Source organism: Chlorocebus sabaeus, chromosome 26 (assembly GCF_047675955.1).
Source record: "Chlorocebus sabaeus isolate Y175 chromosome 26, mChlSab1.0.hap1, whole genome shotgun sequence".
Classification (NCBI taxonomy): Eukaryota; Metazoa; Chordata; class Mammalia; order Primates; family Cercopithecidae; genus Chlorocebus; species Chlorocebus sabaeus.
Window position 1 is genome coordinate 48,681,165 of NC_132929.1, and position 17,710 is coordinate 48,698,874.

Sequence of the window (17,710 nt, forward strand, 5' to 3'; positions counted from 1 at the left end):
TTTTTTACATTTTATTTTTGAAATGGAGTCTCACTGTCGCCCAGGCTGGAGTGTAGTGGCGCGATCTCAGCTCACGCAAGCTCCGCCTCCCGAGTTCACGCCATTCTCCTGCTTCAGCCTCCGAGTAGCTGGGACTACAGGCGCCCGCCGCCACGCCCGGCTAATTTTTTTGTATTTTTAGTAGAGACGGGGTTTCACCGTGTTAGCCAGGATGGTCTGGATTTCCTGACATCGTGATCCGCCCGCCTCAGCCTCCCGAAGTGCTGGGATTACAGGTGTGAGCCACCACGCCCGGCCAGGTCTTGCTTTCAAGTTTTGTTTCAAACCAGAGAAGAATTTATTCTAGGACTAATTTTGCCCCCACGAATTAGGTAAAATCCTTTTGAGTCTCTTACCCAATGCCTCATAAATCTTGAGGTTTCCCAATCTGGCTGTTGAAAGCAAGAACCATTTGCAGCCTTGTGTGAGCTCCAGGAATTTCCCCCCTGATCTTTATTCTCCCCCTGGTCTTGGGTTGTTTCCTCACTTATGTGAACTGATGAGAAGTAGCTGAAGACTCAAAGAGGACTCTCTATAGATTGCTGGAGCTTTCTGCCTGTGTAGCCTTCTATTTTTCATTCTCTGGCGTGTGAATTCTAGTTGTCTTGGCATCCCACCTCCATCTCCTCATCTCAAGGAGACTTCTGGGTTCTGCCCGGGTTCCCCCTTCTTGCAACATGGCCTGGCAGATAGGTGGGGCAATCGTGGGACTCATATATTTGTTTTCCATCTCCTAAGGATCACTGTTCTTCTCTTACTGGTATCCAGTATCTTGGAAACCGCTGTTTAATATATTTTGTCTGGAATTTCCTTAGTTGTTTCAGGTCAGAAGGTAGCTGGCAACAGAAGCTGTACCCTTGCCTCCCTCTTTACCCATTCTCCCACATCCTCCTATGCCTCTCAAACCCTGCTATTGCCAAGAAATGTCATTTATTTAGAACCTTTCTATATTTCAGCAGCAGGTAATATGGGCAGCGACTGGTTACATGTCCCTGGAGTCATACATACTGGGTTTCAAATCTCAGCTCTGCCAGTTCCTGTGTAGCCTTGGCCAAATTACTTCATCAACTTGAGCCTCAGTTTCCTTATTTGAAAAAGAGAAAATGATACCTAGCTATAGGGCTGTTGTGAGGGTTAAATGAGGTAATGCATAGAAAGTAAGTAGCACTACATAATGGCATCCATAATATAATTCAATGAGTACAAGCAGGATGTATTTTTAAAACTGCTTCAAATTTCTCCATTGTCTGCTCCTACCTCTGTTCCTGGTGACAATCCCACCATTCCTCTTAAGCTCCTGGAAAGTGGCGTATGACCAGCCCTAAATTTCTTGCACCAACAGAGGGGAGCAGTCATGTGGAGAACTTCCAATAACACATGCAGCACATCATGGACATTTGGCTGCACGAAGCATTATAATGATCTTTTCTTTGCGGCAGATTGACTTTACTAATTATGTTGGGTTTGAGCCAATGTTAAATACAGTTTGCATGTACAGAACGCAAACCAACTGGCAGCAACAGGGAACTCAGAAACATTTCAGGTAACAGGACAAGCCAGCTATGATTAAAACTTTGCTTCAGATAATCCTCTCTCCCTTGGCCTCCATATTTATGAGCTTGGTAAATATTGAAGATATTAACCCTTCATCATATTTGCTGCAAAGACACTTTCCCCAAGTGTTGTTCAATTCTGTTTTGAAATTCAAATCTGTCTCAAACAGAATTTTAAAATTTGTGTGTAGTTAGACTATGGATCTTCCCTTTTCTAATTTCTTCTACTGCTTTCAGGCCTAGGAAAATCCCTTCCAATGACTGAATAAACATGCACCTTTATTTTCTGTTTTCAACATTTTATTTCTTATTCTACCTAGAATTTATTTTGATTTTAATATGTGGTATAAGGTGCAAAGGTGCTGGTATTTGAGATAATTAATGCCAGCTGCTACGATGGCCAAACCCTGAAATCTAATGCCTTAACACAACAAAGCCTTAGGTTTCACTTACATCAAGCCCAATGATGTTCGGATGGCATTCCTTGTTTGGTGCTCTTCCAGGCAGTGACTCAGGGACCCAGGCTGCTTCTACCTGCAACTCTACCATCTCAAAGTCTTTTGTTTCCAGCTGGGGGGATCGCATAGAATATTTGGTAAGCACTGTCTGTCTCTTCCTCAAGACTTAACTGGATTTTTCAAATAACGAATCAACAATTACATGACCCAGAGGCATTTACTGATCACATATTAAGTTGTTATGTGTATACTGTGGTCTGACTGCTTATCTTGTTCTATCAGGCACTGTACCACTTTTTTACTTTCAAACTAGCTTTATATATGTGTTCACATCCTGTGGGGTGAGCTCTTCTCTCATTATTTTTCTTTATCAAAATTTTCTTGGCTATTACATAATAGATCATATTACATATCACACATGATCTCTTAGCATATGAGACTGCACTCACCACCCAGAAGCTCAGCTAACATCTCAGTTAGAGGATGTCAAAATCCAAGTATCCATCTTCTACCCCTTTTCCAAACTCCAGGCCAACATTTCCAGGCACCTGATATGTAGTTGGAAATACCAGGAAATTTGGCCAGCTCTGGTGGGAGCAAGAGTACACAGCAGCCAATGGCTGAATTTTTTTTTTTTTTTTTTTTTAAAGTCAGAAGTAGACGTAAATCAGAAGGAAAAGAGCTGATGCTTTAAAATATTTCCCCATCTCCATTGAAAAGCTCAAGAAATAACAAGGCATTATAATTCTGAGATTCCCTTACTCAGGAGGGCCTACTGCATTTGAGAAATCTTGAGCAAGTCATTTCAGCCCTTCATGAGTCTACACTCTCCTCACTGTGGCTGGGTTGAGGGGGCAGGAAGAGAAAAAGCACAGTAAGTGGCTGGTGGTACTAGCTCACAGCAATGGTTCAGAGTTTGGCCCCAGATGCCGGCAGAGGTCTTTAAGATTTGGGTACCCTTGTACAATCTGCAGTGAAGGACAGATGTCACCAAAACAAGAATAATAGTAACTACTCCCAGTTTTTGAGCACCTACTATGGGCTGGTCATCTTTGAACATTAACTTATTAGACCCTCACGACTACCCTGCAAGCTAAGCAATGTTACCTCTAGTATACAGATGAGGAAGCTTAGGTTCAGAAATGTCAAGTCTCTTACCCAAAGCCACAGAGCTAATGAGGAGGAAAACCAGGATTTAAACCTGGATCAGTTGACTCCAAACCCTGTGCCCCATCTACTCAGCTATGCTGTTTCTGCCATCTTTCAAAATAGTAGGGAGATCTGGAATGTTTAATAGCTCATGAACATAATTAAAACTGGCCTTGAACATTTTTTGCAGTTGTGTAGGAGTGGTGATGGTCCGTGTTAACTGTGCAGTGGAGGGAGAATTTACAATACTCTCCCTGGATCATGCTGAAGAGGAGTAATGTGGGTGGTGAACTGGGAACCAATTGTCTAGAACAACCAAAATGAGTTTCCGGACACTAGACAATTGCTTATTTTGCTCTTTGCCTCAACAGATAGACCGGCTATTAAGGAAGAAAGCCATCTTCTATAACAGACAACAGAATGGAACTGTTTAAGAAATTGGGATAGGTGCATTGACTCATGCCTGTAATCTCACTTTGGGAGGCCAATGCACGTGGATCAGTTGAGCCCAGAAGTTTGAGACCAGCCTGGGCAACATGGTGAAACCCCATCTCTACAAAAAATGAAAAAAAATTAGTTGGGTTTGGTAGTGGCATGGGCTGAGGTATGAGGACTGCTTGAGCCTGGGAGGTTAAGGCTGCAGTAAGCCATGACTGCACCATTGCACTCCAGCCTGGGTGACAGAGCAAAACCATATGTCCCCACTCCCACCTCGCAAAAAAAGGAACTCTTAATGAAACTTGAACTGAACTTGGACTAGAAGAAACCCAAAGTGTGAAGCAGGACTAAGACCAGTTGGTCTCTTAAAGGCCAAATAAGAAGCAAAAAACTTTTATATGTATCAAAAGAAATTATCTGTGTTCTGAGGGGACCTTTCTTCCATGGCATTCAACCTTCGGAGTATTAGGCTTTTAAATGCAGAAAAGCAGTTGTTTTAATTAGGCATCATATGATTCTGACCAATTTGAATTAGGAAGCAGAAAGAAGCTCAATTGATAGAGGATATTATTGTAAGAGAAATGCTTGGGAGACAATGTGGAGTGAATCTAGGCCTGGTCATGCCCCCTCTGCTGCCCTTTGGCATCAACCTATGTCACTCACATAGTTAAAGAGAGTCTCAGACAAAGGAAATACTCTACCATGATTGGGATTTGCTGAGCGCAAGACTATTTCCACAGTGTTTCAGGCCCAAGAAACAATTATGCATTTTGCTAGAGTGCCTGTTGCCTTAATGATTACATCCATGTGTATTTTAGGAGAACTTCTGTCTTCTGCTTCTTATTCATTTACACTTTACACTTCAAAAGATTGTTTTGTAAGAGCTACTCAATGCACAAGAAGTCTCATGAGTTTTTCTTCTAAATGAGCCAGCAACTTTCCAAGAATCAGGAAGCTGAAAGTTGCCAAGAATAAATAAATGAACTCCAGAAGGTTCAAGTTTGGTTTAAAAACTCTGTAAGGTTTAAAGTGGGTTCTATATCTGGCTTAACTCCATGTCCTCATCTAAGACATAAACCACAGGAGGGAATACTATTCCTGGCATGTAACTTTTTCCCAAACATTCTATCTAATAGTCATTTCCAATAATGATTGATTGGAAAATCTTAGCAAAATAGTCCTAATGCAATGCTATAAGCAGAAATAGAGGTATGGTGGAATAGCTCTTGCCTGACACTTAGGCAGCCTCTGCCTCGGTTCTGCCACAAAATTTGCTGGACAAGGTAAAGCATATCTCTCTGTGCCTTGATTTCTTCATCTATGAAATGGAGAAACAACACTAGATGGTGTCTAAAATTCTGTGGTAACAATTCCAAATGAACGCTTGTCTAGTCCATGGAAGCAAGGAGTCTGGGGCTTCAGTATTACTGATCAAGATTGGAATTAGTCGGTTGTGTTCATGTCTATGAAGATTAAAAAAAAAATAAGAGTAAGCTGGTGACAGACATGTCAAAATATGTGTGACTGAGATAAAGTAAGGAGGTACAATAGATATTGTTGGTGTCTCACTTAGATACCCTTTACCGAGAGAGTGCCCCATCTCTGAGCTGTGGTGTTGGCTGCTAATTGCACACACCTGTACCCTTCCCTGGAGGCTGGAGGTGTGGGAGGTTACTAGTCCCCTCTTACCCTACTCTGGAGGCATTGTGGCCAATAGCTGATAAATGGGGGGTCTACCAGCCCAGCCCTGTTGCCTCTGGGCAGGATGACCTTGGTAGTACACTTTGTGCTCCAGGGCTCCCTAGGGGATCAAGCTGTGGCTGGATTTCCCCTGACATTCTCACTGAGTTCCTTCCCCTACCTTCTCCTGCTCCTCTCACTCCCCTATAGGTTTCTCCTGAGAGCACTCCCTCAAAACATCACTTGCCTAAAAATCTCCATCTTTGACTCTGCTTCTAGGGACCTGACCCATAATGAGGGGAAGAAGAAAATGAGCCATCAGTAACCCATTTGTGTTATGAGAACCCTCCTGGGCTCATGTGTCCTGAGCCGGGCACAGATCAGGTAATGATGAAGACTGCAGGGTTGCAGGACACGAGAGAGCCATGCACACATTGCTCTATGGTCTGGGTAGGAATTTCATGTCTGAGAATGAGTACCGTGATAGGTCTGGATCTGCAAGCACCTTGTCTCAGTCAATTCAGTTGATATTGTAACTTGACCAAGCTGGGCCTTGCAGCTGCTGAGGCCTCAGAAGCAGGCTGAGAAAGGGAGGGGACAGGCATTGTAGCAGGGCATGGATGGCATACATTCTTCCTAGGGGATGTCTGAATACAGGACTAGGGAATTTGAGAAGCAGGAATGATGACATTCATCTGGAAGAGCAGAGAAGACTTCCCGAAGAAGACAGCATTTCTTCCGGGTCTGACGGATGTGCCTGACTTAAAAATGTGGAGACGTGTCGGGGAGAGCATTCTAGGTAGAAAAGAGTCTGAGCTAAATGGATGTGCTCTTCTCTCCAACCTTCTCCTGTCCTCCTTTCATCTGCTTCAAGGCAGGACTGTGATCTTCCCCCACCTTTCTGATGGTGGGCCTTAGAGCCTTAGGAGCCTTGTCCAGGGAGGGTCCCACCCTATACACTGGGGGAAGGGACACTGACATCACGAAGCTTCCATAAAATCTCAAGGGGACTGGGGTCAGAGAGCTTCCAGATAGCAGAACACATGGAGGCTCCTGGAGGGTGGCACCTAGGGAGGGCACGGAAGCTCCGTGCCCCCTCCCCCATACCTCACCCTACACATCTCCTCCTTTGTAATATCCTTTATAACAAATCAGCAAATGTGAGTTCCGTGAGCCGCTTCAGCAAATTAATTGAACCTAAAGAGGGGATCATGGAGACCCCAACTTGAAGCCGGGTGATCAGAAGTTCCAGAGGCCTAGACTTGCAACTGGTGTCTGTGGATATGTGGGGGCAGTCTTGGGCACTGAGCCTGCAGCCTGTGGGATCTGAGACACTCTCCAGGTGGATAGCATCAGAATTGAATTGGAGGACACACAGCTGCGGTCCACTGGTTGGTGTTGGGGGGGAAACTTTCGGTCACAGAAGCCTTCTGTGTGGGTGACTGTTGCTGTGGTGGTGTGAGAGCACAGAAAGACATGGTGTGAAGAGAGTGTTCCCTACATAGATACCAAAGTAAAATTTCAACTTTGGATATGATTCACAAGTTTGAGACTCCATATGGGAATTGAAACTAAGATCCCCTGGGACTTGGAGCCCCAGGATCTGTTTTCTTCCTGGAGGAAGCTGTAAGTCCCCTGTGAGCTCTCTCAAGCATTTCCCAAGATGCACGCCCTCTGCTATCTCCCCGTGTGATGGTGTAGATGACAGTAGGGGACTCATTGGGGAAGGCTTCAGATCTCAGGCCTCACGGGGAAACCAGGGCAATGCTAAGTGACGGGGAGAGATTATGAAAGCTCCCAGAAGATAAGGCCCCCTCCTGAGCAAGGGCAGGAGAGAATACCATGGACCTGAAAGTCAGGGAGTTCTCAGGGGAGACAGAGAGCTAAGATGAGACGGCAGCTGGTGGGAGGCAAGAGCAGATGGTGTGCCTCACTGCCGGAGACAGCACCACGATCGAGACAAAGATGCGTCCTGGAGAGAGGAGGATGCCGCGCTGGCCCTTCTGCAGGAGTCCTTGGCCAAGCTGGGAAGAGAGCCTTCTGGCAGGAAGTGGGATTAAAAAAAAAAAAAAAAAAAAAGGGATGCTGGCTTTCTGTAGTTTTCATCCTTTGTAGAGTCAGGAAGCAAAGAGAGGAATGGAGAGTGTCAAGAATTGTAATTGCTTCATGTCAAGGTCAAGAAGGGTGCCTGTGCACCAGAACCCCTCAGGTTGTCTTGCAGGAGAGGTGGGAGTGAAGGGAATGACCAGGGCCAACCTGAGCCAGGAAGGCGAGGAGACTGGAGGGAGATTAAGGCCAGTGGGTTGAATGGTTAGGAGCCTTATGTCAGCATATCTTTCAACGTGTGGAGTTACGCCCTCAGGACTTAAGATGCTATTCTGAAGACAATATTACAGAATTTTTATATAGCAAATATTTTTCTTTGTGATTTCTCTTAGCATTCCTAAGTTTTGAAAACCACTCCCTTCAAGAGGTTTGATTCGTATTTGATTTTATGTTCTCCTAGTTTGCTAAAATTTGTACAATTAATTCTCTAAAATCACTGGAATTAACTTTGGTGCATAGAGTGAGGTGAGGACCTCACTTTAAAAATAATCTGTAACTCTCTTGTTGATAAAAAAGAAAATGATTTATCATAATAGCAGTAATTAGGAAAATATGGAAAGACAGAAAGAAGAAAAAAACTCATGTTCTCACCACCCAGAAATAATCATTTTTATACATTACCTTTTCTTTTTTATTGTCTGTAGTTTTACATGATTGTGATCATATAATACATGTAAAATTATATGGCTGATTTTAAAAATTGCATCCATATTGATAAATGTAATATATGCTTATTAGAGAAAGTTTGGAAAATACATAAATTTATGAAGCAGAAAATGAAATTCAGTTGTACATATTTTCTTAAATAATTTTTGTAGTTATACTTTAGCATTTTTCAAATTACTGAGACCGTACAGTATATGCTGAACTTTAAGCATTGTGAGTACATATTAACAGTTTCTAGATGGAACAAAAACATGAAGCAGGACATGGAAATCTATCTATCTAATCTATAACTGATCTATATCTGTATCTATGACATCTGTGGTTTATTAGCCTTTCCCAAATAACATATTCAATACTCAGGTTGCTTAATGTGATTTTTTTTTCAAATCCTTCAGTAATATTTTATTTCTTAAGACTTATAAGGTTCTTAGTAATACAAGAAACACAGTGTGGAGTTACGCCCTCAGGACTTAAGATGCTATTCTTAATAATACAAGAAACACAGTGTTTCTTGTATTATTACTCTTTTTTTTAGTATTATTACTTTTATAATTAAATTTTTGTAATTAAAATTTTGGCGTTATTAAAATGTGCTTAGTTTCTTTTAAACTTTTAATCTGACAATAATTTCAAACTTACAAAAAATAAAAATAGAATAAAAATAGAATAAGGAACACTCATATATCTTAATTTATTTATTGATAACATTTTAAACTCATTTGCTTTATCCTGTTTTCTCTCTCTCCTTCTCTCTCCTCTCTCTCTCTCTCTCTCCTCTCTCTCTTTCAGAATATTTTTTTGGGAAACATTTGAAGGTAAGTTATAGATCGTGGTCATTTACCCCTAAATACTTTGGTATTTCCAAAGAATGGAGATATTTTCTCACATAACCATGGTACAGTTATTAATTTCATACATTTATGACTTGCATTGATACAATAATTTAATCTAATCTACTGTCCATATTCCAGTTTTGTCAGTTGCTCTGATAATGTCTGTAATGGCGTCTCTGTCCTTCAGCACAGAATCTAGTCTAGGGTCAAGCATTGTGATAAGTTGTCACAATCTGGAACATTTTCACAGCCTTTTTTTGACTTTTATGACAATGACTTTTCTTTCAAGACTGCAGTCCCTCCCACCTACCTTTTAAACTAGGATGTTACTCATTTATATAAATGTTTCATTTAGATTAAATTATGGCTATGCCTTCATGGCCAGAATACTGTATTGGAGATACTGTGTCCTTTTCAGGGTGTCACATTTGGAAGCACAGAATGTTCACTGATCCCTCAGAGCTGTGCTGAATTTTGATCACCCTGTCAAGGTGTCATCCTATTTCTCCCACTATAGAATTAGTTTCCTTTTTTTCTTCATTGCAACTAATAAGTGGCCTTTGGATAGACACTTTAAGACCATATAAATATTCTGTTTCTCATCAAAATTTCCTCTAGAATTAGTATCTACTGATGATCTTGCCTGATCCAATCTTTAGCATGATGATTACAAAATGATGGTTTTCTAACTCCAGTACTCCTTCCACATTTGCTAGTGGACTTCTGGCCTTCTTCAAGAGTCCTCCCTTCTCCCCCATTTATGTGTTTATTATTTGTTATTTATCATTTTCAGTATAAGCTAATTATTATTTTTTTCACAACAGCCTGTTCATATCACATTATTGTATTTAAGTATTTTGGTGTTCACGGTGTCCCAGAGATGGCCAGAGGGAGCCCTTCAAGCTGGCTCATGTCCTTGTGACCTGCTTCCAGCTTTCTTTGAGCACTTTGTTACTTTCTGGCACAAAGATCTGCTCTAGGCTCATCTTGTACTCATCCTGTCCTAGCCCTGGCATCAGCCATTTCTCGAAGGAGCTAGGTATCACATGCTGGGTTTTAAGAGGTCTGCAAAACTTGTTACAAAAATTACAGTCATTACCCTTTCCCTTAATTTCTTGCTTCCCAGGAGCAACCACATTCAACTCTTTAGCTGATTCCATTTTCCTCTGAATTATTAAATAACATGCTTCTACTGCTGCTTCAAGATTTTTCACAAGCACGCATATTTTCCATCTCCTTATGCTCTCAATTCATTTACATCATCAATTTGGTTACATCAGTATTCAATATTTACAATATTTTGATGATGTAAGCATTTTTCATAGCTGAACTATGAGTGTCCTGTAATTAAGACTACTTTTCCTTTCCTGAATAAGGTTTTATTTGCCCTGGAATGACCTGTCTTAATTTTTCTATTTGCTTAGGTTTTTGGGCATTATTGTCACCAACTCAAGCCCAAATTCTCAGTTGCTTCCCCAGATCTGCTCATGATATCTCCAGATGCATCAGCAATTTATTCAAGTTCATTTTCTTGAAGTACCTGCCCTTGTAGCCCTCTGACCTGCTCTAGTTTGAGCTGGCTGTGATACAGATGTTATCTCGGGTTCCCCCTCACCATCATCTGGGGAGTTCCCTCATTTCCTTCCTAGATACTCCAGTCTCCGATTCCCACTTTTTTTTTTTTTTTTTTTGAGGCAGTGTTTCCCTCTGTCACCCAGGTTAGAGGGCAGTGGCATAATCTCAGCTCACTGCAACCTCCATCTCCTGGGCTCAAGTGATCCTCCCGCCTCAGCCTCCTGAGTAGATGGGACTACAGGCACACACCACCAGGCCCAGCTAATTTTTGAATTTTTTGCGGAGGTGGGGTTTCCCCATGTTGTCCTGGTTGATCTTGAACTCCTGACCTCAAGGAATCCACCCACTTCAGCTTCCCAAAGTGCTGGGATTATAGGCTGAGCCACTGCACCCAGCCCCCATCTCTTTCTACATTTAATCTTTTGTTTTGATGAATCACAGTCTCTAGTAGTTTCCTAACTACTAGTATTCTAAAAACAATATATAAGAAGTACATTTTTGAGACCCTCCATGTCTAAAAATTTATTATACTCTCATCAATAATTGATGATTTGGCTAGATTTAAAATTCTACGTCAGTTAGAATTCTCCCTCAGAAGTTTTGAAAGAGTCCCTGTCTTCTAGCTTCTAATGCTGTAACCAAGACGCCTAAAGCAATTCTGGTTCTTGACTATTCCCCCTTTCTGGAAGCCTCTCCTCTTTGTCTTTAGTTTCTGAAATTTTGTCATGATGTGAGTTAGTCTGTTTTAATCCACTAGATATTCAATGGGCTCTTTCAATCTGGAAACACTTAGTCTCCGGTTCTGGAAAACTTTCTTGAATTATTTCTTCGATGATTTTTTTTCCTGTTTTCTTTCTTTTCTCTTTGTGGAACTCCTGTAATTCACATCTTGGACCTAAATTGGGCCCTAATTTTATTTTTTATTTTCATCCATTTAGTTTTCTCCTTCTACTTTCTGGAAGATTTTCTTACAGTTTTCCAATTTACCTTTTTCAGTTTAAAACGTTTTTACTATTGTATTTTTAATTTACAAAAGTTCTTTTTTGTTCTCTGAATATTCTTTTCCTATAGCAACCTTTCTTGTTTTGTAGATGTATCATTTTTGAAGAAAATATCTCTGAAGATTAATGGTGAGATTCTATTTTTTAATGTTTTCTTGTCCATAAAAGGTCTGTTTTCTTCATCTTGCCTCTTCCATGTGTTTTCCCCAGGCCTCTGCCTTCCATATTACATGCTTTCCTTAAATGTTCAGTGATTCTTGGTTGTGTCATGAATTATTTTCCAGTCAACCTCACTGAGATATAATTTGTATTTTCATTCCATTGGTATAATTGACATACAACAAATGTTCCAATTTTAATGTAAAGTTCACTACATTTTGACATGTATTGGCACATATGTGACATACATTGGCAGGCATGTGAAAAATAAAATGTGACCCCCACCACAATCAAGACATGAAACACTTCCATTACCCTTGGTGCCGCTTTACAGTCCCCCTCCCACTGCCCCCCTCCAGCCTCAGGGACCCCTGATTTGCTTTATGCCATTATATATTAGTTAACTGACTCTAGAATTTCAGAGGAATGTAGCATATCTAATGTTTTTGAAATTCATCGATCATGTGTGAATCTGTGGTTTACTTTCCTTTTTATTCTATTCTATTAATTATATTATATTAATACACCACACTTTGTTCCTTCATTCATTTATTGGTGGACATTTGGCTTGCTTTCAGTTTGGAGCGTAAATCTGTTATGAACATTCATGTACAACTCTTTATATGGAAAACCATTTCTGTTTCTCTTGGCTAAATGCCAAGTTGTGAAATTACTGTGTTTTATGGCAAGGGTATTCATAACTTTATAAGAAACTGTCGAACTATTTTCCAAAGTGGTTGTACCAGTTGTACACTCTCATCAGCAATGTGAGCATTCTAATTGCTCTGCATTTTCATCAACACTTGGTACTGTCAGTTTTTTAATTTTAGACATCCTAGAGGGTGCATATTGTTACCTCATTATGGTTCTGATTTGCATTTCCTTGATAATTAATGATGTCGTTTTTTCATGTACTGTCTACTTAAAGGAGTAGGGCACTGAAAAGCTGATTAGACATTCAGGCCAGTGGAAAAGCCTTGTCAGCTGAGGGTTTCACAATATAATAGTCCTCCTGGGTCATTTTGCGGAGAATCCTGTTATTAATTTCTTTGTTTTTATTTTTCTTTTAGAGACTAGTTAAAGTCCCGTAGAAGTTTCTCCCAATTTCCTTTTAGAAGTGTATATGGTTTCTAGAATTCTGAAATCCAGGTGTGAGAAGAAAGCTAGAGGCATCAGCTTCCATTATCTCATCCTTGCCTTCAATTGTGTCTGGTATTTTTTAGCCTAGAGAACTTGTTTTGTACTCTCCAGAGAATAACCCTACAGTTTTCTACAGAGTGAGAGAGGGACTGCTCCCTAGCTGAGCTGAGTGGATGAGGGCATGGGGATATGTGCTGCTTTAACAGACTTTCACCCACCTTTCTCTTTTCAGATCAACTTTTACTCCTTCTTCCCAAGGTGTCTAGTGCTGCCTGTTTCTGAGCCTTTGGGCTTTGGATAGTGTAAACTGACTAGTTTTTCAGCTATTCAGCTTCCTTGATTGTGAAAATGGTTGCTATGTCATTATGTGCAGCTCCACTGTTGTAAAGGGAAAGATAAAAATGTTTAGTGATTCTCCTAGCATAGAATACCAACAATATAAAGGATGTGACCTCTGTTAGTAAGAAGTGGACCAGAAGAGAATTGGGGTTGCTCAAGAGCCATCAAATAGGGCAAGAAAAATGGCAAACAGAGTTCTGACATGGCAGAGCTTGAAGAAAACAGCAGAAAACCACCAAGGGAAGGACCTTGGGGGGTCTAGCTTTGCCCTCAGGCTGCTGAAGACCACTGAATACATGCAGTTCAACCGAATTTGGGATCTAATCTAAGAAGACTTGCCAGTCCTTTGATATCATTACTTCCACTTAAATCAATAGATTTTTTGGAGTAGTTTCAGATTTACAAAAAAAAAATTGAGAGGAGAGTAAACAGAGATCTCCTCATTCATATATATCCCATCATCCCCACCCCAATTTCTTGTATTATGAACATCTTGCATTAGTGTGATACATTTGTTACAGTTGATGAGCCAATAGTGATACATTATTATTAACTAAAGTCTATAGTTTACTTTAGGGTTCCTTCTTGATGTTGTACATTCTATAGACTTTGACAAATGCATAACAACCATGTATCCATCACTGCATATCATACAGAGTAGCTTCACTACCTTAAAAATTCCCTGTGTAGCACCTATTCACCCTTCTCTCCCTCCCTCTTCCCAATCTCCTGGCAACCACTGTCTCCATAGTTTCACCTTTTCCAGAATGTCATATAGTTGGAATCAGTCAGTATGTAGCCTTTTTAGATTGGTTTCTTTCACTTAGTAATATGCATTTAACATTCCTGTGAGTCTTTTCATGGCTTGATAGCTCCTTTCATTTTAGTACTGAATAATACTCTATTGTCTGGATGTCCCACAGTTTATTTATCCACGCACCTATTCAAGGGCATCTTGGTTGCTTCCTAATTTTGAGTAAAGCCACTGCAAACATTTGTATGCTTTATAGGGACATAAGCTTTCAACTCACTCAGGTAAAGAACAAAGAGTGCAATTGCTGGTTTATGTACAGTTTTGTAAGAAGCTGCCAAACTATCTTCTTCCCCCATTTGTTTTTGAGTTCTCGATTTGGTTTATCTTGAAGTCTGCAGGAGCACATCTACAAGTAATTTTTAAAAGAAGGATATGTGAAGAAGGCGATGTTGGTGGTATATTTTCTAAAAATATCTTTCCATGGCCTTTATCCACAGAAGTCACGGTGGCCACACTTAACCATGTTATGTCACAAAGCTTTCCTCTCAAATATTTGTAGATATTACTGTCATGTTCTCTGGCATTTAATGTTGTTGAGTCTGAGGTCAACCTAATTTTGTCCCTGTAGATAACTGATTTTGTGTGCCTACATCCTTAAAGGAATCTTCTCTGTTAGTAGACTTCAAGAGTGTTATCAGGATGTGCCTAGATGCTGATTTTCTGTGTTACCTTTTGAATGTAGTAAAATTTTCTAATATGCAGACTCAGAACATTTTACCACTTAGGGAAATCTTTTTAGTGGGTCTTCAATTATTGCTTATTTCAAATGTTCTGATTGTTGCCCTGAAAACATCTAATTTACTTAAGGCAGATTCCTAATATATATATAATATATATATAATTATAAATAATATGTATTATAAATATATATTTCTAATATATATTTAAAAATATATATTCCTAATCTATATACATATATATATTATATATGAGAGTTTCATTATATATATTCATATATACATACACATATATATATATATAGTGAGACTCTGTCACCCAGGCTGGAGTGCAGTGGTACGATCTTGGCTCACTGCAGCCCCCTCCTCCTGGGTTCAAGCGGTTCTCCTGCCTCAGCCTCCTGAGTAGCTGGGACTACAGGTGCCCGCCACCACGCCCGGTTAATTTTTTTTTTTTTTTTTGGGTATTTTTAGTAGAGATGGATTTTCACCATGTTGGCCAGGCTGGTCTCAAACTCCTGACCTCAAATGACCCACCTGCCTTAGCATCCCAAAGTGCTGGGATTACAGGTGTGAGCCAGCCTGCCCAGCCAGATTCCTAATTTTTAAAAATCCTCCCTGTGTATCTTTACCATTTTCATGACTTTTCCTCTTTTAAAAAGTTTCTTATATATATATTTTTTTCTTTTTGTCCTTGACATCACTATTTGGGTTTCTCAGGGTTCTTTTTTACTATCTCCAATTTGAATTCACACACAGGTCATTGCATTTCTTAAAAATTTTAGTGCTTCCTTTGCATATGACTTTCTGCTCTAGCTTTAGAGAGCAGAAATGGGATGTCTTCTCGCATCCCTTAATTAAGGATGCCAATTGACTTTCTATTTTTTTCTGATTTCTTTTTTTATTAAAATACTGAGTTTTATTTCATGTATATTTTTGTCTCCCCACCATTTCCATGTCTGACCACTGCTACTACTATGTCCTGTCATAACATTCCATACATACTTAAAACCAAGCAAAGGGTGGATTTCCATCTTTAAAAACTAAACAGGAATTTTGGACAACACATTCTTGGCAATGGAACCTGGACAACATTTTTCAAACATGGTAGGGAAAGTTCTCGGTCTGTATTATAAAAGGACAGCCAAATAGCAACTGTTAGAGAAATGAAGTAAGATGGAAAATTTTTAACAAACTGTTTAAACTATTTTCTTAAAGAGACTTCCTGCACTGCCAGAGATCTTGAATAGTCTCCTGGTCAGTCATCCAGAAACAATTCTTTACATAATTGATGAATTTGGTTGCCACTTTGGGAAGAGAACCACCTTTTTCTGTACTTGCTTACATTTTTGCTTTAATATCTTCTATGGAACTAGGTCCTTTTGGTGTTTTAGGAGTTTTTTTCTTTCCCTGTTTTTTGAAGGATTCTTGTCCTTTTGATCTTGGTGTTGATGGTTTTGAGTCTTTTCCATTCTGATTTGACTTCTGTGCATTTTTGGCTGGAGTGTCTTGTATAGATTTCTTCACTGGTGCTTTTTCTTCAGTTTCCTCATCAAAATCTTCTTCCTTCTTCTTCTTCCTTCTCCTTCTTATTCTTCTTCCTCAGCAGCAAGTGTTACTTTTTTTCTGTAGAAGCTTGCACCACCTCCAGGAGCAGATCACTTTCCAGATATACTTAAGAGTTTCACATCCTCCTCTTTTTTTTTTTTTTTTTTAATTTTTTATTTTTAAGACAGAGTCTGGCTCTGTCTCCCAGGCTGGAGTGCAGTGGTGCGATCTTGGCTCACTGCAAGCTCCGCCTCCCAGATTCAGGCCATTCTCCTGCCTCAGCCTCCCGAGTAACTGGGACTACAGGCGCCCACCACCATGCCTGGCTAATTTTTTGTATTTTTAGTGGAGACAGGGTTTCACCGTGTTAGCCAGGATGCTCTCGATCTCCTGACCACGTGATCTGTCCTCCTCGACCTCCCAAAGTGCTGGGATTCCGGGGTGAGCCACTGCGCCCGGCCATCCTCCTCCTCTTCATCTTCTGACTCTGCATCTTCTTCCACAGCTACTAAATGCTGTCCACTAATATGCACTGGCCCTGAACCAAGCTTCAACCATAAGACCACTGGTGGTGTTATTTCAAAGCCCCCAAGGGAAACCGTTGACTGTACAGACATTTTCAAAGTTGCCAGTGTTACTTTAATTGAACTGTCTTCGTAATTCATTGTCTCTGCTTCAACAATGTGCAATTCATCCTTTGCACCAGCCCCTAAATGGACTGTTCCTAAAGACAACTGGTGTTCATTTTCATTATTATCCACCTTAAAGTGATTATCTTGATTGGCCTTTAGTTCACAACCAAAAAGATAGCTCTGGGGCCTCAGGGAGCTCATGTCCCTGGCCATTGAATCTTCCTGGGGATAGTGGCACACTCTTAGGTGGGAGAGAAGGTGGATAGAGATAAATGACTACTCCTGAGGAGAGCCGTGCAGGATGGAATCACACCAGGGATTTTTTTTTTTTTTTTTTTTTCTGATTGCGATTGTGAATAATATTCTGCTAATCTTATGTTTTTGTAAGTTCTACAAAGGCCCTACTCTACAACCCATTTGGTTTCAGTTGACAGCAGGCAAACTTGCAGAGCTCAGCTCATGGCTAGCTGAATCTCATAAGGTACACCCCCTGGGTCTTCTATGATGGAGCACACCAAAAATTTCAATCTGCAACATGTGTCATTACCAGGACTCCTCCTATCTCAGACTCTGCCTGCAGCGTTCTGTGGGAGCAGTGTGTTGCAAGAGTAAAGCACCTTCACCAGCATCTTTCTTCCCCTCTGTCCTGTTCTGGTGTTTTCTACAAATTAGAATGGCATGTGAAATGGAAATCACCAGTGCCTGGCTCTCATGCCCACTGACCACACTTCTCCCATTGATAAGTCTCCTAGACTAGAATACAAGATGATATTTTTAAAATGTCTTTAATGATACATTTTATTTCTTTAAAATATATTTATTGAGCACTTCCTTTATGTAGGGTCCTGTTGTAGGCAACAAAAATAGAGCAGTGAGCAAGAAAGGCATGGCCCTGCCCTCAGG

At 40.4% G+C, this 17,710-nt stretch overlaps 1 pseudogene; it reads right to left on the minus strand.

Annotated features, from left to right (window-relative positions):
• Positions 1–15,831: 15,831 nt before the first annotated feature.
• LOC103245363 (nucleophosmin-like) lies at positions 15,832–17,067 on the minus strand (annotated as a pseudogene).
• Positions 17,068–17,710: the final 643 nt, after the last annotated feature.